Below are 26,078 nucleotides of genomic sequence, written 5' to 3' on the forward strand. Positions count from 1 at the left end.
TGGAGGGGAAGAGCTGGGCTGGTTGTGTGGTGCAGTGTGGGGAGGGGACGAACTGGGCTGGTTTTGGGATGCGGTGGGGGAAGAGGAGATTTTGAAGCTGGTCAAGTCCACATTGATACCATTGCGCTGCAGGGTTCCCAAGCGGAATATGCGTTGCTGTTCCTGCAATCTTCGGGTGGCATCATTGTGGCACTGCAGGAGGCCCATGATGGACATGTCATCTAAAGAATGGGAGGGGGAGTGGAAATGGTTCGCGAGTGGGAGGTGCAGTTGTTTGTTGCAAACCGATTGGAGGTGTTCTGCAAAGCGGTCCCCAAGCCTCCGCTTGGTTTCCCCAATGTAGAGGAAGCCACACCGGGTACAGTGGATGCAGTATACCACATTGGCACATGTGCAGGTGAACCTCTGCTTAGTATGGAAAGTCATCCTGGGGCCTCGGATAGGGGTGAGGGAGGAGGTGTGGGGGCAAGTGTAGCATTTCCTGCTGTTTAAGGGGAAGGTGCTGGGTGTTGTGGGGTTGGAGGGCAGTGTGGAGCAAACAAGGGAGTCACAGAGAGAGTGGTCTCTCCGGAAAGCAGACAGGGATGGGGATGGAAAAATGTCTCACATTTGTCATGGTTGCCCTAATCAGTCAGAGCATTGGGTATAGGGGTTGGGATGGCATGTTGCTTCTGTACAGGACATTGATGAGGCCACTTTAAGAATACTGCGCACACATCGGTTGGCTCTGCTAAAGGAAAGATGTTGTTAACCTTGAGAGGTGCAGAAAAAAACAGATTTACAAGGATGTTCAAGGACAGGAGGGTCTGAACTGTAGGGAGAGGCTGAACAATTTGAAGTGTTTTCCCCGGAGTGTGGAGGCTGAGGGGTGACATGACAGATGTTTATAAGATCATGAGGGGCATGAATAGCCTGAATAGCCAAGGTCGGTTTCCCAGGAGAGGGGAGGCCAAAAGTAAAGTGCTGATGTTGAAGGTGAGAGGGGAGCGACTTAGAAGGAAACTTCGGGCAACATTTTCACGCAGAGAGAGGTGTGTGATCAGAAAGTGCTGTCAGAAGTGGTGAAGGTGTGTGCAATTACACAGCTAAAAAAGTATCTGGATTGGTACAAGAATAGGAAAAGTTGAGGGGGATATGGACCAAATATTGGCAAATGGGAATAGATCAGATTACATATCAAGTCAGTGGGGGCAAATAATCTGTTTCTGCGTTGTGTGACTTTCTGATTCCATCAGGTAGATGAGAAGAAATTTGAAAAGGGCATTTGGAGTGGGAATTCTCTTCCCTAGAGGTCTGTGCTGCCTTTGTGTTGACATTTATTCAGAGATACATTAATGAAATAGTTGACAGATGTTAAACAAAACACAATTTATTTAAACACTGTAGTCAAAGTAGAACCAAAAAAAAGGAATTTAGAATAACCTCGCTCTGGTGGATAAACTTATAGTATAATAGCTATAGCAAATATTACTAATTAACTGTTCCAGCATAGTAGCAGCCCATAAACAGACACTTTGGTCAGAAATAAAATTCAGAGAAGGTTCTCACATGCGGTTCTCCAATTCAGGAGGAGAAAATAATCATCCAAAGAAAATTCTGCAGTCAGGAGACATTCACTGAAGCTTCCAACTCCATTGAGACACCAATAGCTTCTGATGCAACAGAAAAGCAAAACTCAGAAATTCTGATCTGTGAGAGCTCGTCGCACTCATTCAGGCTGCATTTTAAAAAAACCCGAACCCTCTCAAGACTGTTTACTCAATGGTCTTAACTAGACAGCTTTGTGCCTCTCGTTCAATCCTTCTCTTAAAAGAAACCAAAATAAAATAATATCTTACAGTTACAGCAATGTCACATGAACACATCGAACTGTTCCTCAGGAGCCCAGGGTGGATCAATTCAGCATTTGGCCCTGCTGTACAGCCCCTTGCGTCCCTACATATGAAAAGGAGAAGGCCATTGAGACCCTACAGTCACTTACATGTAAACAGACTTAGGTAACATGACAAGCAAATGGAGCTAGGCTGTACAGATAGTCTGCTTCACGCTGGTCAACATGCCTCCATTGTTCATGGTACACATGCAGTACTTTAATGCAGTTTTACAGTAGTGTGGTGGGAAGACTAATGTTTTGTGCAAAATCACAAGTGGCATCCTCTGAAAATACATGCTTCCGTTCTCTATGGAGATCAGAATCTGGTTGGTCTGGCTAATGTCACAAAGAGGGTATTTGGGCTGCTGTCAGGATTGTGAACAACATCGGGTTCAGTGTAAGGTCACAGATTAATGTGGGGAGAGTTCATTCAGAGCCTGTGCTTCTCTCTGAATCACTGTGGGGCTCTATGTCATTTTATATGTAAAATCCACATGTATTTACATGGGTCACGTATGGGATTTCTCACCCTATCAATTTCTTTTGTGGATAAAAGAGTTCATCACCAACTTTGTAATTTTAATGCAGTAATCTCTGATTCTCTCACAGCACAACATATTAAACACTCACTTTCTTCACTCGCTCCTCATGGTACCATCATCTCAGGGATTAGACTGGTGATGACCATTTGTACCGTGTCTGTGGCAAGGAGTTCTTTCATTACAAAAGGGATCAAGCCTATGCACAGTGCCCATAAATAGTCTTTCATCAAGGCTGTACATGTGCAGACATATGGTTTTATTCATGTACATGAATCATCTTACAATGAAGGACAACATACCATTTACTTCCCACATGACTGATAGCGCTGCATGTACTAATTTTGGTGACCTATGATCAAGGACATGCAGGCCCTTTTGTGACCACAACACTTCCCAACCTCACATCATTTAATCATTACAAAATGAGATGTATGCTGTTGCTGGCCACATCCAAATAGTTTGTATGCCTTTTAAATTACTGTGGTCCAAACACTGATTCATGTGATACCCCATAACGAGCAGCATTCAGCCTGGAAAAGGGCTCCACTCTCTGTATTGCGTCAACTAAACAATTCTCAATCCATGTAGTATATTCCACCTTACCTCTCAACTCTAATTTTATTCACTCACCTGTGTGCAACCATATCAAAAGTACTCTGTAAATTCAAATACACCGCTCTCACTGGTTCTCATGTGTGGATACTTCAACTATTATATACATATTACTCAGTCGTACATGCACTGGGCAAAGGATCACAACACACAGGAATTGCCAAAACAAGTTGGAAAGTACATCAACTTCAGTCGATAATGCAGTTTTCTCTATTTTCACATCTCATCACCCATATTCTCTCTCTCTCTATCTCATACATACATGACATAAATCAAGTTAATGAATACTCCAATCTTTCTCCATGTTTTATCTCTCAAAGCTCCCTCTTTCAGTTTAAATGTATTGTTTGCATTTGGATGTGACACAATTACAACTGAGTGATGAAACTAAAAAAACATCATGAGGAAGGAACGGGCTGGAGTTATTAGGAATAGAATCTTAGGGAAGATGGTGGAGTAGCAATGGAAGACATTTCTGGGGATAATTTGGACACACATCTGAAATTTTTGGATGTTTCAATTAACATAAACTGCACAGGTTTACCAAAGATAACTTCCCTTTCCTGAATCGAAGTTGACTCTGCCAAGTCATATCATGATTTCCCAAGTGTCTAGTTTTTACAGCCCTCAAAAAAGGTTCCATATTTTTCTCATAACAGATATCAAGTTGTCCAAAATTTATTTTTATTTTGATTTCCCTCTCACTCCAGTTTTTTTTTAATGTGCGTTACAACAGCTACTTCCATTCTGCAGGAACTGGCAATTCCTGAATCTGAAGAATTCTGAATGGTAATCAATAATTCTTTCTCGTAGTTACAAGTTTTAAATGACATTTGGACAAGTTCATGAACAGGAAACAGTTGGAGAGATATGGGCCAAGCCCAGGCAGGTGGGACTGGGATAGTTTGGGATTATGTTTGACATGGACTGGTTGGACTGAAGAGCTGTCTGACCCTGTAACTCTTTCACAAGCTCTATTCCCACCTCCATGTAATCTCTGGGACATACCAGAGCAAAGTACCAAACTTCAGTTCAATTAGTTTTGAGCAGTTCCGCTTTATTAATTCTAATCTCCCACAGTTTCTCATTTTCACAGTCACAGTCCTGTAGAATTTCTGGAAGATTTCCTATATCTTATTCTGTGGAGACAGAGTAATGTATCCCACTCAGCAGTGGGTCAGTGGGGGTTGGGGTGAAGAGACACTGCCTCCTTCAACAAGTGAACACATCGGAGCACTGCACTTCAGAGATAATGGACATGGCACCACTGCTACTTGGAAAGTTCTAGAATCTAAACAGTTCAATGAACTGTCATTTGATGGCCATCGACGGGTTATGCTGAAACCACTGACACAAAGCTGTAACCTCCTCATTTTAGAATCAAACTGGCTTCACACTTTGCAACTGGCATAGGTCGAGGTAGAGATAAAAATAAGAATACAATCAAAATATTAGTAACTGCAAGTGTGGCCAGAAGAGAGCTGCAACTGGAAAGGAGCAGATTATGATTTAATCAGAAACAGCACTGAAGCGGAAGTGAAAACTGAGGATATTATTAGTGATAAAGGGAATATTGTGATATAAATCAGATCAGGACAAAATGGGCCAATGGTGGTTATGAACACTTTTCTTCCTCCTCGGGTGTTTGTAAGTGAAGGTGAAAAAAACCCTGGAATAAGAGTTGAGTTTGTCACTGAAAGTGAATACAATAGTTTCCTTCGTTGCCAAATACAGAGCTTAGAAATTGAGTCGCTGGTCACAGAATAAATGAATGGGCAGAGATAGAGAGACTTACCGGGAACACCAACAATAGCGAGGATGGGATAGTAACCCGCCTGAATAACCATCAGGACAGCTTCTATCCACAATGTTAATGGTAACCAATTGATAGAAAGATAGTAAAGGCCAGAGGATAAACTCCTGTCCATTGTTGGAACATTCCAATCTATTCCTCTCAGTTTCTTATACATTGTTGTCACATTCCCGGCTGTGGTTCTGAGATTCTGATCCATCATTTGGAACATCCCAATCTGCTGGTCACAGATTCTGATCTCTCCACATCTCTGGAGCTGCTGATCCCAATTGTGTTGAATATGCCACAGCCACAGATACTGTGGGATAACGCATTGGGAGAAACCCCTTATTAATAGAAGAGGGAAACCCTCCAGTGACACAGTTAGTATCCATGGAGACTGACATTAATTCGAGTCACTGAACAAACAGCTCCCGTTAACCCCTTTCACTCTGACACTTTTAATGTAACAACAATACCTGGTTTGGGTGACATTGCCTGCTATTGGTCTCAATGCCCATCTCCAATTCATCTCACAATGATAGAGACAGAGGAGAAAGTTGATACTTTCTCTGCACAGGCTCGATGATTCTGCTGTGTTATCCACATGTGATGACGTATGTAACCATTTTCCTCAGAGCCAAATGAGAGGTTGTTATTTCACCGAAGTCTCCTCCACCACAACAACTGCCAATCCAAACACATCTCTGGCCACAACTGCCTGGAGAAAGGCAGGAAATGTGGGTTTTGCTGAACTTTCCTCTCACTGCACTAATAAATGAACATTTTATCCTTAACACAATATTTTCAATAATTTGCTTCTAAAGTTGCAAACAAATTTTTTGCAGTTTATACAGCCTTTCCTGACCAATTTTTTAGCCTGAGCCCAAAACTAAACATTACATTTCCAATTGCTTTGCTTATTGGGAGTAAAGGGTCAGAGACAATATCTATGTGAGTGATTAAGGAACAGTAAGGAAGAGGGGACAGTGGCTGTGCAGACTGGACAGGACTAACATGATATCGCCCATTAGGCAATTTCTTCTTCATAGATGGAATAAAATAAAATGCAGAGAAAGAGACAGAATAAATTTGGCTGAAGGAATGGCGACTGACAGGTGAAAAAAACACGATAGGTTGCAACGGAACGGAGGAGAAATGATTTTATATACACTGTTTAATCAGCGTATGTGTGTAGACATATAAGATTGTTCACATATGCTCAACACATTCAGGGTTATTATTGGAGATATGATGAACACAATATGGCACAGACGATGTGACCTTGTCTTGTTTGTGTCTTGTTAACATTGCATTCAGTGGAGGGAACCCATCTCCCCCATTCACAACTTTATTTACTCTCATTGTACATCTGCTTCTCTTTCAACACAATTAAAAGCCCATTTGTATTTTGCACCGCATCCCAACACCCTCTGTTTTCTGTTAGCCCTCCTCCACCTCTGGTAAGGTATTAAAAAGGCCATTTTCTGAACCTGTTCAGTTCTGAAGAAGGGCCTCGCTGGACTTAAAGCCTTAACTCTGTTTCTCTGTCTCCAAAGATGCATCTAGACCTGCTGAGTTTCTCCAGAAATGAATCAGCACATTACACCGAAAGCCAATTCTCAAATTAGCCAGACCAATAGATATTTGCAGATCTAGCAAAATGAGCCAGAGTGAAATAAAAATGTTACATCAAGATGCAGAATTGCCTGTCCACAAAGTACATTCTTGCTGTCAGAACTCTACATGCTTTTCAGCACCTGAGGCATGTTCTGCTTAGGGCCTGCCACAATATCTCTGCCTTTCCCTGGCATTTTAGCACTTTGATGTCTCAACTAGAACCTAATGTCTCACAGTGCTCCTGTCTTGCCTGGCTGTTTACTGCAGGCATAAGCCATGCAGCTTATCACTGTTATTACCAGCAGTCAGTCAAGGGCGAGTCAGCAGATGGTCACCAGTTACATCTTCAAAATGCTCCAGTAGATTTGTTGAGCCTGAATTATGATCATCAATCCAAGCTGACCCTGTCCATTCCTGCCATTGGAGGTCAGTTTGATGAAATTCTCAAAAAGTGTTCGGGAGTTTGGGAGGTTCAAGTCCATAGCTCTCTGAAATTGCAACACAAGTAGATAAGATGGTGAAGAATTTTGCTTTCGTGGTACACAGCATCAGGATATGGTCAACGTGGATGTCTGGTTCATAAGTGGCATGTCAGAGCATGCACTGTTTGTACGAGAATTACTATGGTTTCAACTATGAAATGGCCACAACTTGATCAAAAGAGAAAGTGACCATCAAGCAGTTTGAACTGTCAGCTGTCAAATAAATTAAGACAGTTTAACGTATTTGCAGGAGTTTTTAATTTTTTTAAAAAATTCATTCATGGGATGATCACATCACTGGATAAGAATGGCAGTTTCCTTCCCTGTAGGCCATTGGTGAACAGATGGGTTTTTCCAACAAAGGCAATGGATTGACAGTCATCATCACATTCTTATTTCCAGATGGATTCACACCTAGGTCCCCAGACCAGTATCTCAGCCTCTAGGGAAGTGATGGACAGAAGACTAAATAGAAAATATGTACTAGAAATCACACAATGTTTTGGTTTATGTTTCCGTCATGAGATCCATCACTGCTATGGACACCAGGTAAAGAGCTGACGAGACTGCAATGCTCCCAGGCAGAGTCACAGCGGTCACCAGGTTTCATAGCCGACGGGGAAAATGCAAATCAGGGATTATAGGACATGACTCAACCCAATCCTATGTTTGGATTTAAAACATTCCTTTGATTTTTATCCACAAACTGAAAGATTACATTGTTTCCAATAAACAAATGTCTGTGGGAGAGCAACAGAATCTGTCATTGTAAAGGTGTGCAGACCTATCTAACAAATAAAGGGCCATCGAGATCATCACAGAATTCCTACAGTGTGGAAGATGGCCATTCAGTCAATATCAACCCTGCAAAGAGCATCCCAACCAGTCTCACACCCTACCCTATCCCTGCATTTTGCACACAAGATACTATGGGCAATTTAGCATAGTGAATCTACATAATTTGCACATTTTTGGACTGTGGGAGGAAACCAGAGCATCTGGAGGAAACTCACGCAGACAGTGTCTGGGTAAGACAATCTTCGTCAGGTCAGTGCGGACTTGATGGGCTAAGTGGTCTGCTCCCACAGTGGAGGGATTCTATGATCTCCAGAAACAAGCCCAAAACACATGGTTTTTGAATCGACTATAACAAAGTGTGGAGCTGGATGAACACAGCAGGCCAAGCAGCATCTCAGGAGCACAAAAGCTGACGTTTCAGGCCTTGACCCTTCTCTAGGCCCGAAAAGTCAGCTTTTGTGCTCCTGAGATGCTGCTTGGCCTGCTATGTTCATCCAGCTCCACACTTTTTGTTATCTTGGATTCTCCAGCATCTGCAGTTCCCATTATCACTGATACTATTTTTGATTCTACTGTTAGCTATATTCAAACCAATCAACTTATTCAGAAATTTGCTGGTCGTTAACCAGGAACCAGGAATGTACCAGGAAATCCCTTTTCACATATCATGCAGGTGGATAGGCTTTAGTCAGTGTGAATGTGTCGATGTGTTGTGACAACGTGACTATTTCCAAGCTCTACCTTACACAACTGTTAGTGTGACATTTTATTCACAATACCAGCACCTTTAATTGAGCAGGTATCGGTAACATCTGTACAAACAGCCCAACACCATGGTTTATTTGATAGTGAGAGTGACAGCAATGTTCTTCAACTGTGGTTGTCTGCGAACTCGCTGGTGTGTTAACAGTTTGGATGACAATGAATCCCTTCCCACACAGAGCTCATGAAAGGTCTCTCCCCAGAGTGAACTCGCTGGTGTATCAGCGGGGAATTCGAGTCAGCAAAGCCTTTCCCTCACGCAGAACAGGTCAATGGTCTCTCTCCAGTGTGACTCTGGTGGTCAGTTTCTAGCTGGGATGGATGAAGAAATTCCTTCCTGCAATCTGCACATTTCCACACTGTCTCCCAGTGTCACTGCACTGGTGTTTGGACATTTCAGATGAATCTTCACAGACTCTTCAACACACACACCATGTGCATTTCTCCCCAATGTGAGTGCTGCTTTTTCCTTCAATGTTCAAAATCCTGAGAAAATTGGGTTGTGATAAACAAAGTGACCGTCAGACCTGGATGTGGGCCTGTTTAAATTCTCCAACTGCAGACTATACTTTCAAAGAGAAAGTAAGTAAGAAACCAGAAGGACACAGATTGTGAAACTGAGAAATTCTCTGGACATGTGTACAGCAACACTTGGGGAATATGCTGGATCACCATTAGAACAAATTCATTCATAAATATCCTCCAGGTAAGGGATCCAGTCAGTGTTTGCATCAAACTACCAAAAGAGAGAATTGGGAGAGCCAGCGAGGAAGGACAGTCATTGTATAGATCTGTAACTCCACCTTTCAATCCCTCTGAAAGAGTAAGAGCAGTGCAGAAGTAAAATTGTGGAAATCTGAAATGAAAACAAAAAAAATGCTTCATCAGCGTTGTACAGCACAAAACAATCCCTTTGGTCCCAGTTGTCCACGCTGACCAGATATCCCAAATTAATCTAATCCCATTTGCAAGCATTTGACCTATATTCTGCTACACGCTTCCTATTCACATACCTTTTAAATGTTGTAACTGTACCAGCTTCCTCTGGCACCTCATTCTGCACAGGCACCACCCACTTTCCCTTTAAAAAAAGGAAATTTGCTGGAAAAGCTCAGCAGGCCTGGTGGCATCTGTGGAGGAGGGGGAAAAAAGTTAACATTTCGGGACCGGTGACCCTTCCTCAGAACCCGAAACTCTTCTCTCCTCCACAGATGCTGCCAAACCTGCTGAGCTTTTCCAGCAACTTTGTTTTCTTTTCAGATTTACAGCATCTGCAGTTCTTTTGGCTCCCTTTTAAAGACTTTCCCTCTCAGCTTAAGCCAATGTTATTAGTTCTAGTCTCTAATTCAGGTTAGTTCTTCCCTAACCTGGGAAAACAATCTTGGCCATTCACCCTACACCCACCATAATTTTATTAACCTCTATAAGGTCACCCCTCAGCCTTCAATGCTCCAGGTAAAATAGCCCCAGCATATTCAACCTCTCCCTACATCTCAAAACTTCCACCTCCTGCAACATCCTTATAAATCTTTTCTGCACCCTGCCAAGTTTAACAGCATCATTCCTATAGCAGGGAGACCAGAACTGAACACAATATTCCAAAAGCAGCATCATCAATGTCTTGTTCAGCCTATAACATGACCTCCCAACTCCTACACTCAATGCACTGACCAATAAATGCCAGCACAGCAAATATCATCTTCACTACCTTCTGTACCTGCAATCCACCTTCAAGGAACTGTGCACCTGCACCCCAAGGAGTCTCTGTTGCATAACAGCCCCGAGGGCCTCATCAGTAACTGTTTAAGTCCTGCCCTGATTTGTCATTGCCATAATGCAAATCGCTCACATTTATCTGAACTAAGTGTATTTCTATCACTCCTTGGCCCATCAACCCATTGATTACGTTCCCATTGTACTTGGGAAGTAAACTCCTTTGCTGTCTACTACAACAACAATAATTTTAGTGTCATCTGCAAACTTACTAACCATTCCTCCAATATTCATTCCACATGATTTGCATCAATGATAAAAAAAGCAGTGGACCCAGCACCAATCCTTGCAGCACACTGCTGTTCATAGTCTTCCAGACTGAACCCGCTCCCCGCCCCCCACCATGATCCTGTTTCCTACCTTCAAGCCAATTTTGTTTCAAATAGCTAACTCTCCCTGGGTTCCATTTGATCTAATCTTGCTAACCAGTCTGTCATGTGGAGCTTTGGTGAATGCCTTGCTGAAGTCCATAATAGACAGTGTCCACTGCTTTGCCTTCTTCAATCTTCTTTGTCACTTCTTCAAAAAACTCAATCAAGTTAGTGAGACAAGATTTCCTACTCACAAAGCCATGTCTACCATCCCTAATCAGTCTTTGCTTCTCTAACCACATGCAAATCCTGTCCCTCAGAATCCCCTCCAGCAATTTACCCACCACTGACATCAGGCTCAACGGTCGATGGTCCTCTGGCTTTTCCTTAAAGAATGGCACCACATTAGCCACCCGGCCTTCTGGCACTTCACTAGTGTCAGTGATACAAATACCTCAGCAAGGGGCCAGCAATTACTTCCCCAGCTTCTCCCAGAGTTTGTGGGTAACACCTGATCAGGTGCCAGGAACCTATCCACCTTTATGCATTTTAAGACATCCAGCACCTAGATCTCTGTAATATAGACACTTCTCACGACTCATTATTTATGATTCCAAGCTCTCTCACTGCCATATCCTTCTCTGCAGTAAATACTAATGCGAATACTCATTCACTATCTCAGCCTGCAGTTCCACACAGACAGCCTTGTTGATCTTTAAAGGGGCCCCTATTTTTTCCCTTGTTGTTTTTATGTCCCAAATGAAGTTTCAGAATCTCTTGGGATTCCCCTTAACTCAATTTGCCAAAGATAGCTCATGTCTCCTTTTTGCCGTCCTGATTTCCCTCAAGTATACTCCTACTGCCCCTATACTTTGAAGGATTGACCCAAATCCTGATGTCAGTACCCAACATGTGCTGCCTTCTTTTTCTTGACCAGAGCCTCAATTTCTCCAGTCAGCCAGTATCCCCTACATTTACCAGCCTTGCCCTTCACGTGAACAGGAACATGTGCCTGGCTCTCCTTATTTTAGTTTTGAGGGCCTCCCACTTTCCAAGCATTCCTTGACCTACATATTACCTCTCCCGATCATCTTTTGGAAGTTCTTGCCCAATAATGTCAAAGTTGGCCTTACTTCAATTTAATGCATATTTAGAATTTTGAAATGTATAAGTTTTATATGTAAACTGATCACATCTGCCTGCATCTGGCATATACTCCTCTAAAGCTCTCTTATCTATGTCCCTATTCAAGTGTCTTTTAAACAATGTGACTGTACCTGTATCTGCCACTTCCTCTGAGTTTGTTCCACACGTGGACAAGTTCGTAAAAATAAAAAAAATCCATGTCTTTTTAAATATGTATTTCTCCTCTCACCTTACATACATGTCCCCTTGTCTTGAAATCACCCAACCTTGGGAATAAACCCTTGCTATTCGCATAATCTGTGCCCTCATGATTTTATCAACCTCTAAGGTCACTCCTTAACCCATTATACTCCAGTGAGAAAAGTCCTAGCTTTGTCTGTCTATTTGATAATCAAGCTCTCCAATCCTGGCAACATCCCAGCAAGTCTGTTCTGAACTGTCTCCAGTTCAATAATAATGTCCTTCCTGTAACAGGGCAACCAGAGCTGCACACAATACCTCAAATGAAGCCTCAATGTCCTATACAACCTCAACATAACATCCCAACTCTGAGACTCAGAGGTCTGAGCAATGAAAGCAAGTGTGCTAAACAACATATTAACCACCCTGACTACTTGTCTACATAAACTTCAAAGAATTATGTACCTGAATCTCAGCATTTCTCTGTTTCACAACTCTACCCTGGGTGCAACCATCAATTGTTGGTCCTACCCTGTTCATTTTACCAAAATACAATATCTCACATTTATTCAAATTGAACTTCATCCTCCACTTCTCAACCCATTGACATAATTGATCAAGATCTCACTGTCATCTTAGATAACCTTCACTAACCACTAATTCTCGTATCGTCTGCAAACTTACTAATCTTGTCCCTTAAATTCGCATCCAAATCATTAATATAAATGAGAAACAAAAGTGGCCCCTGCACAGATTGCTGTGGAACACACTGGTCACAGAACTCCACTCTGAAAAATCCCCAACACCACATTCTCTCCGACAACTAAGCCAATTCCGCTTCCAATAAGCGAGCTCTTCCTGAATCACGTGTGATCTAACTTTACTCATTAGTCTACCACGTGGAACCCGGTCAAAGGCTTCACTCTCACTCTGGGAGGTGCTGCAAATCTGACCCAATTCCCCCGCTATTTGTCCATCATTCCTTGAAAAGTTAAATCCCAACTCTCTTCTGAGAATAACTGCTAAATCTGCATCCAGCTACCATTCAGACTGTTCCAGATCCTGGGAACTTGCTGAGTCAAACAAACAATCTTCACATTTTCACCCTGCATTATTTGCCAATTAGCTGAATGTTGTATTCTACGGTTACCAAACATTGCTACAATGGAGAATTATCTCGGCTTCTGTTAGCTCTCTCCAAGCCAGAGACCCACCATAATTTTAATTGACTTATGGGATGTGGTCTTTCCTGCACAAACTAATATTGATTGCCCATTTTTATTGGATTTGGAGAAAGTGGTACTTTCTATGACTGCTGCACTCCATGTGCTGTAAGTACACCACTGTGTTGTTATGATGATAATCCACCCTGGAGCCTCACTACCCTCCCGATTGCAGGGATCATACCTCAAACTTCACTACCCACCTGATCATGCCCTCGAGCCTCACTACCTGCATTACTGCAGGCATTACCATCGAGCCTCAACACGCTTCACATCTCTGGAATCCCTCTCCAGCCTCACTACCTGCCTATCGTTGGAATCCCCCACTAGCCACATAACTCACACCATCTATTCAGATTCCTCCAGTCTCACAAACCACCTCATCTCTAATCTCCTCCAGCCCACAAACTTCTTTAGCTCTATAATTGTCTTCAGCCTCACAAACCTCCCTTTGTCTGAGGTCTCCTCCAGCCTCACAATCTTCCCCATTTCTGTAATCTCATCCAAGCTCACTTTTCCCTATTTTTGGAATCTTCTCCGGTCTCAGAACCCTTCCTGTCTCTAATATCGTCCAGCCTCACAAATGGATGATACAAGAATGATATTTCTTTCCTCTAATACAATCCTTATTTTTATACATCCACTTGATGGCGGTACTTTCAATTTCCTGGGCTTCAGGCCCCTGAATTTCGAGGTAAACCGCATTACGTCTATACCTCACTTTTCTCCCGAAAATACTGACCAATCATGAGTCATTTGTTCTAATATCTCATATTCTGAAATGACTTGACATATTGCTGGGTATCCTCCTATGTGAAGAGTCTCGGAGGTCTACAGCACAGAAAAAGTCTTTGTGGCCCATCCAGCCTGTGCCAGTTAAAAACCACCACCTAACTATTCTAATCTAATTTTCCAGAACTTGGCCCATAGACTCTGCATTGGCATCACAAGTGTGCATCTATATATATCTTAAACGCTATGAGGATCTCTGTGCCTACCACCCTCACAGACAGTGAGGTTCAGTGCCATTGTCACAGCATGATGACATTACAGACAGGAAAAGAGACAAGCTGAGTCTGTGCAAACCAAAGATCCCCCACACACTGTGAAAGACGGGAGGGTGCCTGATCGGAGGCAGAGGAGATTTAACAGAATGGTTTGTAGGGAGAGGGTTTTTAGTTGCATGGTTAGGGCTGTTTTTATTATAATTTTGTGTGACTTAGACATTTCTGGTACATATTGAGAATATCCATCTACAATAGATGGACTTCCTCTCAATCTCTCTCCTCGCCTGGGGTGCAGTAATCTTCAGGTTAAACCAGCCCTATGGTCAGGTAGGACAATGGTGACTTTACCTTAGGCATAGTGATGCCACTGTGCCTCGGTGGTGTAGAGGGGAATGTTGCATGTGGTGGATGGGACACCACTCTGACACTGCTTCATCTGGAGGATGTTACCTTTCTTTAATATTGTTGGGGCTGTACTCATGCAGGGAAGTGGAAAATGTTCCAACACAATCCGGATGAGTGCCTTACACACAGGAAACAAACTGTCATTGGGTAATCAGGTGCTTGGGGAAACTAAAATTGATCTCCTTGTAACAAAGGATTTTGAGGGGACCTTTGATAGGAGGTGTTTACAAAAGATAAACATTAGGACGGCAAAATGTACACTCAACTGGCCATAAAAAAGGGCTACAGGACATATATTAAAAGTCGTAGGAAAGATCTATTGAGAGAATGGGGTAATAAGAAAGAAATTTTACATGGCAAATGGGAATGAGCAGGAACACAATACTCACACACAATGCGAATATCCAGGTCCTGATGAATTGAGTAATTCTGTCAGAGTTTGGTGTTACAATTATTGAGCTTCCTACCTGAAAGTCCACTTGTAATATCCTGTAACACAAATTCATAAAATCCATCACTGTCAGAGTAGGAATCCACAACATCCCCTCCTCCTGGCCGAGGGTAACTGTGCATTGTTCCTGCTGCACATTATTCCTTGTGGGAGTCAGCAGCTGATTCGAGGGATTTCTATTTGGGTTTCTAGGAATTTCCACATTGGGGCTTCATGTCACTGAACAGAACAACAGGTGTTTGACACAAGGCAAAGAATGGCCAAGATTTAGTGAGATGCAGGCAGCAGGATTTGCTTCCTTTTCTTTCCTTCTGTGCTGCTGCACTGCCACAATGAGACATCAGCTTTTCCGGCCCAATGCAACTTGATGAACAAGTTGTCTCGATTCTGAGAAATGGGCAGTAAGCTTCTCCCAGTCATTTGAAAAAACGCCCCTTAAAAAGGCAGCAATTACGTATGTGTCATGTTGCCCAGTGCTCCCAACAAAAAGATGAGAAGAATGAGGAAGGATCTCATAAAAAGGGATAACAGTCAAGTTCCATGAGGGTTAGAGTTTATGGAGAGATATTGATAAATGGGCGACAAGTCGGCAAATGGAGTATAATTTGGGAAAACGTGAAGTTGCTAATTTTTGAGGAGATGACCAAAGAACAGTGTTATTTAAAAATGTAAAAACTGTGGAAAACTGCAACACAAAAGGGATTCAGGAATAATTGTGCAGGAAGCATGAAGCGAGCATACAGTTGCAACAGGTAATCGGGAAGGGTCATGGGATGTTATCCTTATGTCAAGGTGTTTGCAGTAGAAGAGTTTGGAATACATGTCTTAGGACAAATGTACAACTTGCTGGCAAGACCACATCTGGAAGAATGTGAGCAGCTTTTTTGGTCCACTTATTTGAGCAAGTATATAACTTCACTGGAGGCATTTCAAAGAAGATGAACTAAGATGATCATTGGTTTGGAGGGATTATGTTTTAAGCTAAGACGAAACAGGTCTGGAATATACTAACTAGATTTTTTTGAAGAATGAGAGATGTTCTAATTAAAAATAGAGGATTCTCAAGGGAGTTGACAGGATAAATGCTGAGGAAATATTTCTCATCGTGGGAGCAGATTCTCGATAAGGCAGAGAAGAGAGGGTTCTCTTTTGGAATTGTCAAGCTTAAGGCAACACAGACATGGGTAAGGGGTTTCAGTCGCGAATGAGCTGGAGTGAGGTGGAGAGAAGGAGCATTTTAGAGATTGAAATGTATTTGTGGTATTTGTGGTATCTGGCATTTGTGATTGAAATGTACGGTAAGATGTTCATCTTGAGACCAGATATGACAGCATTATGGAGAAGGGTGCAGTTCAGCCTCAGACAGTTCCCAATGAGAGGGATGGATTCAGTACAATAGTAAGGAAAAATAATTTGTAATAATAACTGAAGGCAATGTGTTTTACTATCACAAAGTGTTATTGGAGGAAATTTCAACTAATCAAGTAGTGGAAGCATGATAAGCAGTTTTATAACTGAGTAACAGTGGAGCAAAGTGATGGAGACGAGTTAGATCTGAACATTGTAGAATACATGTGAAAGTTAACACAGTGCTTGTGGAAGATCTCACCTCCTGGAAGTATGTTGGTGAGAAACAGCATGGGCCAAGGATAGATCCTGGAGGGACATTTACGACATGAATTTCAGACAGGAAAGAGAGATGGAGTGGGATTTTCCAATGACGGTGAGGTCGAACATTGGTTTTAAACAGAATGGGTGAGAAGGACATAACCAGAAAAGAGAAACAGACAGAACAAGTAACAATATCTGTGAATTGGCATGGGGGAAGAGGCAGGGAGGAGGAGGAGGAGGAGAAATAAGAGTTGGAATATTTGTAGTTTAGTGAGAATAGGGCAAAGTGTTAAGATGAGCTCTGATAAGGCTTGACATGAAACTGGACAAAGATGCAAGTTTAAGCCTAAAACGAGGAGCAACATGCTAAGCAATTTGGTTTGGTGGGCTTGTGGAAGAGAGGGAAGCAGCAGAGGCAGCTGATTGGATTGTCTCAATCTTAGTGACATAGAAACTGCATGTGTCTCCTTCACTTGCTGTTGGAGCGGAGGATGGAGGAGACAGGATGATGGACAGTGTTTTGCAAAGAAACAATGCCTGTGTTAGTGATATTTAAAAATGAGTGAACAAACCTGATGACTAACTTTTATCCAGAATGTTAAAATGTACAACAGAAGTCCAGGTTCAAATCCTATCTCAGCAGATGGTGGAATTTGAATTCAATTAAAAAAAAAACTGGAAGAATCAACTGGTTGCCATGGCAACAATTGCTGATGACAGAGTGAAAAAAAAATCTAATGTCCTTCGGGGAAAGAAATTTGCCAACCTCAGCAAGCCACTCAGTTGCAAATCACTGCAAAGTTTCAACAAAGGAATGAAGCTGGGTGGCCCATTTGGCATCTACCAGGGAACTAGGAAAGACAACTGCAGAATCAGCCCTATCGGCCCCCCAAACTCCTGCTTAATAATATCTGGGGGCTAGTGGCAAAATTTGGAGAGCCGCTTCAAAGACGAGTCAAGGAACAGTGTCAGACTCATGGAAACATACCTGGCAAACAATGACACACACCACTATCATTGTCCTTAGTGAAGCCCTGTCCCAGCAGACGTGACAGCACAGTGCTATTCTGACCAGATTATTTGACCTGGGAGTACTCAACATTGACTCTGACGCCTGGAAGTCTCATGGCTCCTGCTGATTACCATGTACCATCCTCCCTTGGTTGATAAATCAGCAGTAGTATTATCGCTAGATTATTAATCCAGAGACCCAGATAACATTCTGAGGACCTGGGTTCGCATCCTGCCATGGCAGATGGTGAAACATGAATTAAATAATGATCTGGAACTAAGATTCTCATGATGACCATGAAGCCATTGCCAATTATCAGGAAAGACCCATCTGGTTCACTTATGCCCTTTCCAGAAATGTGCCATCCTTACCTGGTCTGGATGACATGTGACTCCAAACCCATAGTGATGTGCTTGACTCTTAACTGCCTTCCAGGTAATAAACGCTGGTCCAGCCAGCGATTTCCACATCCCAAGAGGGAATTTTAAGAAACAAAAAACTCCATCATGTTGAACAGCACTTGGAGAAAGCACTGCGAGTGTGAATAGCACTAAATGTACTCAATGTCCACATCAGGAGTAGTTTGCAGGAGGATTACCAATCAGGCTGGTCGGGTCCTGAAGGACAAAGCTGCTTGGCTGGGACTGCAGCAGGTGCTGACGCACCAAACGGGGAAAATATAGCTGATCTCATCACCACCAATTTCCCAGCTGCAGAGGCATCTGTCCATGACAGGATTGTTAACAGCAACCACCGCACAGTCCTGTGGAGACAAAGCCTCATCTTAAACTTGAGAATACCCCCCATTGCGTTGGGTGGCACTAACTTCGGCTAAAAGGGACAGACTTGGAACAGACACAGGAGCTCAAAACCAGATATCTATGAGGCTTTGAGAGAGACTGCAACAGTAGCAGACCTTCTCCAGCACAATCTGTAACCTCATGGCCCAGCATATCCTACAGACAGCCATTGCCATTGATCCAGGGGACCAACACTGGTTGAACGGAGAGTATTGGAGGGCACGCCAAGGGCAGCACCAGGCATACCTAAAAAATAAGGTGCCAACCTGGTAAAACCACCAAACAGGACTATCTGCATGCCAAATAGCATAAGCAGCAAGAGTTAGAGCTAAGCCACCCCATAACCAATAGATCAGATGCAAGCTCTGCAGTTCTGCCACACCCAGTCGTGAACAGTGATGGACAATTAAACAACTCACTGGAGGAAGAATGCCAAAAATCCCCATCTTTACCCGACACAGGAGCCCAACCTATCCATGCAAAAGACAAGTCTGCAGCAATCTTCAGCCAGAAGTGCCAACTGGATGATCCAACTCAGCCTTCTCCAGAGGTCCCCAACATCAGAGATGTGAGTTTTCATCCAATTTGATTCATTTCACATAATATTAAAGAAATGAATGAACAGTGCAAAGGTTATGGGCCCTGGCAACACTCTGACTAGTGCTCTACAGCTTGCTAGCATCCAAGCCAAACTATTTCAGTCCTGCTACAGCGCTGGCATCTACTAACAATTTGGGAAACTGCCCAGGTCTGTTCAGCACAAAAACATTGAAAATCGAACCCGACCAATTTCCCCTCAAGCAATCTACTCTCTATCATCAGTAAAGTGATAGAAGGTGTTGTCACAGCAGTATTAAGCAGCACTTACTCAGCAGTAACCTGCTCAGTGACACCCAGTTTGGGCCATGGTGGGCACTCGGTTCCTGATCTTATTACAGACTTGATCCGCAAATTCACAAACAGCTGAATTCCTGAGGTGAGGTGAGGGTAAACAGCAGAGCCCTGCACAAAAACCACTTATTTCCACTTCAGTGACAATGACTGACAGTGACACCTTAGTTTCAGCTCATCTGCTGAACCTCTCATCTATTCCTGTGTTATCTCTAGGCTTAACTACCCAAATTCACTGCCAGTTGGCCTCCCACATTCAACATCCCTGCAATCTCAAGAATACCTAAAATTCTGCTGCACACAAGTTCATTTGTACCAAGACCTGTTCACCATCACTACTGTGCTCCCTGAACCACAAAGGCTCCTATTTATAAGCAACAATTTAAAATTCTCACCCGTGATTTAATTCCTGGCTGTGATGAGCCCTATCTCCCTGCACCAAACAACCTTCAAGACTTCGATAACTCATTTAGTTCCAGACTCCAACAATGCGTTTAATCATCCCTTCACTATTGGAGGCTGTTTCTAAAGTTGCCAGAAAACGTGATCTGGAATTCCCCTGATAAACCTCTTAGGTTTGCTTTCCTTGAGAGAGTCAGGAAAACCTGTAGATTTGGTAACTTTTTGGTCACCTGACCTAATATGGCCTTACGTCAAAAGTTTGTTGATAATATTTTTGTGAAATTATAAAACATGATAAAAATACAAATAGTTTGTTGATTTGGACATACACCATTAGCTCTTCAGTATCGCTAGATGAATGATCTGTAACTTCTCAAATGGAGCATTGTGAGAGCACCTTTATCATACAAACTGCAGTAGCACACGAAAGTTAAACATCACCTTCTCCACAGGTAACAGGGCTTTGGCAACGATCGCTGGTATCTGTGGAAGGAGAAACACACAGTAAATGCTGCAGAAGTGCAAAATGAATGACACAGATAAAAACGCTGTAGAATTTGGTGGTCTGAAATGGAAGAAAAATACACTCTCTTTCTGGGAAAATATTTCCTGACTGTGAAAGATACCATTCAAAAATTAATCTGGTAAGAGAGCAGCACATGGTCAGGGGGTGGGCAGCAGTGGAAAATTTATTTACAAAAAAGGTACAAGGAAATTACAGTAAAATACTACAGAGATCAAATCTATCCATCATTAGAGACTGAAGAGATTAGACACCGACAAAGGTGATCAGGGAGCACAGAAGTGAGCAAGAGCAGTGTGAGCTGCTATGATCCAACAGTCTGGGAAAAAAAATCCATAAGAAACAAACATTTCTCTTGGATAAGAGATAATAGGAACTGCAGATGCTGGAGAATCCAAGATAACAAGGTGTGGAGCTGGATGAACACAGCAGGCCAAGGAGCATCTTCGGAGCAGGAAAGCTGACGTTTTGGGCCTGGACACTTCATCAGAAATGGGGGAGGGGAAGAGGATTCTGAACGAAATAGGGAGAGAGGGGGAGACAGATCAAAGATGGAGAGAAAAGATATTTGGAGAGGAGACAGACAAGTTAAAGAGGCGGGCATGGAGCAGGTAAAGATGAGGAGAGGTGGGGAGGTAGGGAGGTGATAGGTCAGTCCAGGGAGGACAGACAGGTCAAGGGGGTGGGATGAAGTTAGTAAGCAGGAAATAGGGGTGCAGCTTGAGGTGGGAGGAGGCGATAGGAGAGAGGAAGAACAGGTTAGGGAGGGAGGGACAAGCTGGGCTAGTTTTGGGATGCAGTTGGGGGAGGGGAGATTTTGAGGCTTCTGAAATCCACATGGACACCATTGGGCTGCAGGGTTCCCAGGCAGAATATGTGTTGCTGTTCCTGCAACCCTTGGGTGGCATCATTGTGGCACTGCAGGTGGCCCAGGATGGACATGTCATCTGAGGAATGGGATGGGGAGTTGAAATGGTTCGCGACTGGGAGATGCAGTTGTTTCTTGCGAACTGAGCGTAGGTGTTCTGCAAAGCAGTCCCCAAGCCTCCGCTTGGTTTCCGCAATGTAGAGGAGGCCACAACGGGTAGAGGGGATGCAGTATACCACATTGGCAGATGTGAAGGTGAACATCTGCTCGATGTAGAAAGTCTTCTTGGGGCCTGGGATTGGGGGGGGGGGGGGGGGGGGGGGGGGGGGGGGGAGAAGAGGGAGGAGGTGTGGAGGCAAGTGTAGCACTTCCTTTGGTTGCAGGGGAAGGTGCTGGGAGTAGTGGGGTTGGAGGGCAGTGTGGAGCGGACAAGGGAGTCACGGAGAGACTGGTCTCTCCGGAAGGCAAGCAAGGGTGGGGAGGGAAAAATGTCTTTGATGGTGAGGTCGGATTGCTGATGGCGGAAGTGTCAGAGGATGACGTGTTCGATCCGGAGATTGGTGGAGTGGTATGTGAGGATGAGGGGGATTCTTTTTCAGTTGTTATTGCAGGGACAGGGTGCGAGGGAGGAGTTGTAGAAAAATGCAGGAGACACGGTCAAGGGTGTTCTTGACCACTCTGGTGGGGAGGTGGGGAGTGGAGTTGCGGTCCTTGAAAAACAAGGGCATCATAGATGTACGGGAGTGGAATCCTGGGAGCAGATGCGGCAGAGGTGAAGCAATTGGGAATAGGAGATGGCATTTTTGCAGGACGGTGGGTGGGTGTGAGATGTTAATGTGATAACATCCCATTAATTTAAAGAAGTATAGAAATCAAAGTCTTTCATCTGCATTTGATTCCTATACAGAGACTTTGATTTATAGAAGTAAAGTCTTTTATCTACTCACATCGGTATGCAGACACTGCCCTGAAGCTTCCTGCCCAGCTAGGAATTCAGTGTAAAGCTTTTGTAACTCCTTATCTTCTCACACATCGGCATGCAGACACTGTCTTAAGTTTCCTGACTGAACTGAAATTAGAATCAATCTGTATCAAATAGGGTTAGGTGGGGAAATTTTGTAAAGGTGTGAAACCTCTAAAGCATGTAACTTCTGTCGCTGACTAAGGGGCCAGGGCACTGACTTTGTCCTAGCCAGACATACTGGCAACTTGAAATCACAATCTGTCCCGGACAACAACTCAAAATCACCTCCTGCCATGAGCAGCTACTTCACAAGCAATCGATACTATATCCTGGTCTTTTATGTTATCGATGTAATAATTGCTTGGTATCCTGTTTTTGTCTGTTGTAGTAATTGTTTTATGTATCATGTCATTGGAGGTTGTGAAATCGTTTTCTGTATCATGTCTTTTGTAAAGTATAAAAAGCAGGGACTGTCCGGAGAGAACTCCTTGTGAGACTTTGCACTGTGTGCCGGGTTGAGTACAGTGATTCTTCACAGCTTGTACTTGCCTGGTAAGAAAATGATTGGTGTTTTTCTAAACAGGTCAGTGTCTTGTTATTGCAGCACGTCCGTGAGGGTCTCCGAAAACAAACTTGACAGGTGGGAGGTGGTGTATTCTAGGTAGCTGTGGGAGTCAGTGGGCTTGAAATATATATCGGTTTTGAGATTGTTCCCCAAGATGGAAATAGAGGACCAGGAAGGTGAGAGAGGTGGTTAGAGATGGTCCAGGTGAACTTAAGGTTGGGGTGGAAGGTGTTGGTGAAGTGGGCGAACTGTTCGAGCTCCTCATAGGAGCACGAGGCAGCGCCGATCCAGTACATGGATGACTGTAGGAAGAGGTACGGAAGAGGGATTGTTCCAACAAAGAGGCAGGCAAAGCTTGGGCCCATGCAGGTACCCATGGCCACCCCCTTTGTCTGTAGGCAGTGGGACGAGTTCACCGAAGCACATAATGGCGTCAGTGGAGGGGAACTGGTCAGACCTGCAGGACAGGAAATAGCGTAGGGCTTTGAGGCCATCTGTATGGGGTATGCAGGTGCTAATGTGGTATACTGCACCGCTGCACCCGTTCTGGCCTCCTCTACATCAGGGAAACCAAGCAGAGGCTTGGGGACCGCTTTACAGAACACCTACACTCAGTTCGCAATAAACAATTGCTCATCCCCACCTCCCTAACCTGCTCTTCCTCTCACCTATCCCCTCCTCCCATCTCAAGCCACACCCCCATTTCCTACTTGCTAACCTCATCCCACCCCTTTGACTTGTTGGTCCTCCATAGACTGACCCATCCCCTCCCCACCTACACTCACCTTTACCTGCTCCATCCCCACCTCTTTAACTTGTCTGTCTCCTCTCCACTTGTCTCCCACTCTCTCCCTGTTTGTTTCAGCATCCCCTTCCCCTCCCCCATTTCTGAAGGGTGTGGGCCCGAATACGTCAGTTTTCCTGTTTCTCTGATGCTGCCTGTCCTGTTGTGTTCCTCCAGCTTCACCCCCGGCCCTTTTAAAGTTTCAAAGCTGTCGCGCATGCGCCCCGCGGATCACTGCCCCCAATAAAGATGGTGACGATCACACGGGCCTATCGCCATCTGAGGCGTTGATTTGTTTTCTGCAAACGTGAGTCTGGGAGTTTCAAATGGGTGTGTTTTCCGACGTGCACTAACTGTTTGTAAAACTTCCAAACCCATACGAATATCACTTCCCTCCAGCTTTCTACCGTTTTGCTTTCTTTACTGTGGCCTGCTCTTACCTCAATTGCACAAATCTTGGTCTCAGCGAGGGATCTAGGCCCGAAACGTCAGCTTTCCTGCTCCTCTGATGCTGCTTGACCTGCTGTGTACATCCAGCTGCACACCGTGTTATCTCGGATTCTCCAGCATCTGCCGTTCCGGTTTTCTCAGCGACTCTGCACCGCACTCGTGGATGATCACGTGGTTTTCACTGATCCCGCCCTCCCTTCATTCTGATTGGGCGACATCCGTCCGGTCATGCACGGCACACCTGTGCTCCTATTGGTCGCGCACTGACATCAATCAGCCAGACTTCACTGTGAGCTGGAGCATGCGCAGTGCTTTGTGTTATTGTTCGAAGCAAATGAACGTCGTCGCAATGTTTCATTTTGAGACGAATGAGACTGAAAACTGGATCTGTCTTTTTACCTTCACAGATGCTGCCAGACCTGCTGAGCTTTTCCAGCAACTTTGCTTTTGTTCCTGATTGACAACATCCCAGTTCTTTTGTTATTTTTTAATAAGTCGCGATTGAAAAGGCTTCCTGCCGCTCAAAGCTAAAGGTACTCTTGATACCGCTCTGTCAGCCAATAGAGAAATAGCGGTGAAATAAGGGTAATAAATACAGGTCTAGCAGTCCTCAGGTAAGATGTAAAGGGAATAATTATGAATATGAAGAACATCACGTGGTGAAGTGAGGTGAGTGTTGTTCATATGAACTGTGATTGGGCAGAGAGGGAGGTTAATCAAAAAAGAACAAGCAGAAAAGAGATTCTCAAGAAAGGTCTGTGCAATGGAAAGCAACGAGAATCAGAAGATAAAAGCCCAACACAAGAAAAAGTTTGAAGACCGCGGCTGCAGAAACTCCAATAAGTTGTTTCACTGCTCTACTGCCTAGTTATTGACTTAAGCAGTATAATCCACATTCAACTGTAAGTAGCTATCTGAGTTTGTCACTGTAGTTTACTTCATAACAGATAAACTCCACACTTTGTCTCAATAAAGCTGACAGTTGGTTCACCAATTAGTTCTGCTGCCAAGTCCGTTCTTGTTTGAAAAGGGGTATAGATCACATTTAAATAGACAATGAAAAATGTCAATCCAGGCTGGGAGCAAAATTCTACTCCCTCGCCACTGACTCCATCCCTGCCCCTGGTAACTGGCAGGTAACACACTGGTCACAGTCAGGGTGCAATATTTCACCCCAAGATGAGCTTCTAACCACATTACTCACCCCCACACTCATTATCACAAAGACCACATACAATTTCAACCTCAACAGCATCTCAGGTCATCTGCTGCTGAAACTCTCATCCATTCCTTTGCTACCTCTCGACTTAACTCCCCAAACACACTCCCGGCCGGCTTCTTAATACTACTTCCCTGAAATCTTGAACTGATCCAAAAATCTGCTGCCCATGTGTTTATTTTCACCGATTTTAACATCTTCAAGTTTTGCCATTCTGTGCTCACTAACATAAACATTTTCTGAGTGGCAAAGCACCAAGGTTTTGAAATTCATATCCTTATTTTGAAATTTTGGCATCACACCACTTTCGTTTGATAGTCCGTCCAGCTGCAAACCCCTCTGAGATATATCTGAAGAAGGGTCACTGGACACAAAACAGTAATGCTGCTCTCTCTCTCCACAAGCACTGCCAGATAAGCTGAGTTTTACATCAATTTCTGCTTGTGTTACAACTTTCAAGCATCTACTGTCCTTTTGCTTTTTCCTTCAAGACATTTGTTCTCCCTGACTTCCAACCTCCTGTGGATTTCTGGTTTTAACTCCCACCTTTTTCATGTTTTCAGTTCCTAAGGCCATAAGCTCTTGAATTTACTCCCTAAACATCCGTGGTTTTCAAAGTCCCCTTGTTTGTTCAGGATATTCCTTGAAACCTACTTCTTTGGCCAGTTTTGGGTCACTTGTCCTAATAAGTACCTGGTATCAAATATTGTTTTGTGACAACCTTGTGTAATATGTCAGACCATTGGATTGAATCAAATATGTGAAAACATTTAAATTGTTCTTTTGGAAAACATCACTAATCCTTCACGATCATTTGGTAACTCCTTACCTAATAGCATTGCAAGTGCGACTTCACCACATGACCTGCACTGGTTCAGAAAGGTCAAACATCAAGTTCTCCAGATGTAACTGAGGATTGGCAATAGTACTGATACCTTTGGAGAGTGATCCAACGTTCATGTATCTGGATATGGTGAATGAATAGACAATAGGTGCTGGAGTAGGCCATTCG

The 26,078-nt window shown here is 43.6% G+C and overlaps 1 protein-coding gene and 1 long non-coding RNA gene across 4 annotated transcripts in view; one reads left to right on the plus strand and one right to left on the minus strand.

The window, feature by feature from the left end:
• Positions 1–1,385: 1,385 nt before the first annotated feature.
• Positions 1,386–24,048, minus strand: LOC132207637 (uncharacterized). 3 transcript variants are annotated; one of them, XR_009443654.1, is made up of 5 exons: positions 23,838–24,044; positions 20,023–20,176; positions 14,916–15,015; positions 1,839–9,337; positions 1,386–1,652 (listed from the first exon to the last, which is right to left on the minus strand). It is a non-coding gene; the product is annotated as an uncharacterized LOC132207637 (long non-coding RNA). The 3 variants fall into 3 exon arrangements; XR_009443652.1 differs by lacking the exon at positions 1,386–1,652 and having other exon boundaries at positions 7,156–9,337; positions 23,838–24,048; XR_009443653.1 differs by lacking the exons at positions 1,386–1,652; positions 14,916–15,015 and having other exon boundaries at positions 7,156–9,337; positions 23,838–24,046.
• LOC132207636 (uncharacterized) overlaps positions 23,648–26,078 on the plus strand; it is a 31,286-nt gene continuing 28,855 nt past the window's right edge. Inside the window, exon 1 of the mRNA XM_059643576.1 lies at positions 23,648–24,749. The gene's annotated coding sequence lies outside the window, so the exon portion shown is untranslated. The remainder of the gene's footprint in view (positions 24,750–26,078) is intronic.

The sequence above is a fragment of the Stegostoma tigrinum genome, unplaced genomic scaffold (assembly GCF_030684315.1).
Source record: "Stegostoma tigrinum isolate sSteTig4 unplaced genomic scaffold, sSteTig4.hap1 scaffold_116, whole genome shotgun sequence".
Taxonomy (NCBI): domain Eukaryota; kingdom Metazoa; phylum Chordata; class Chondrichthyes; order Orectolobiformes; family Stegostomatidae; genus Stegostoma; species Stegostoma tigrinum.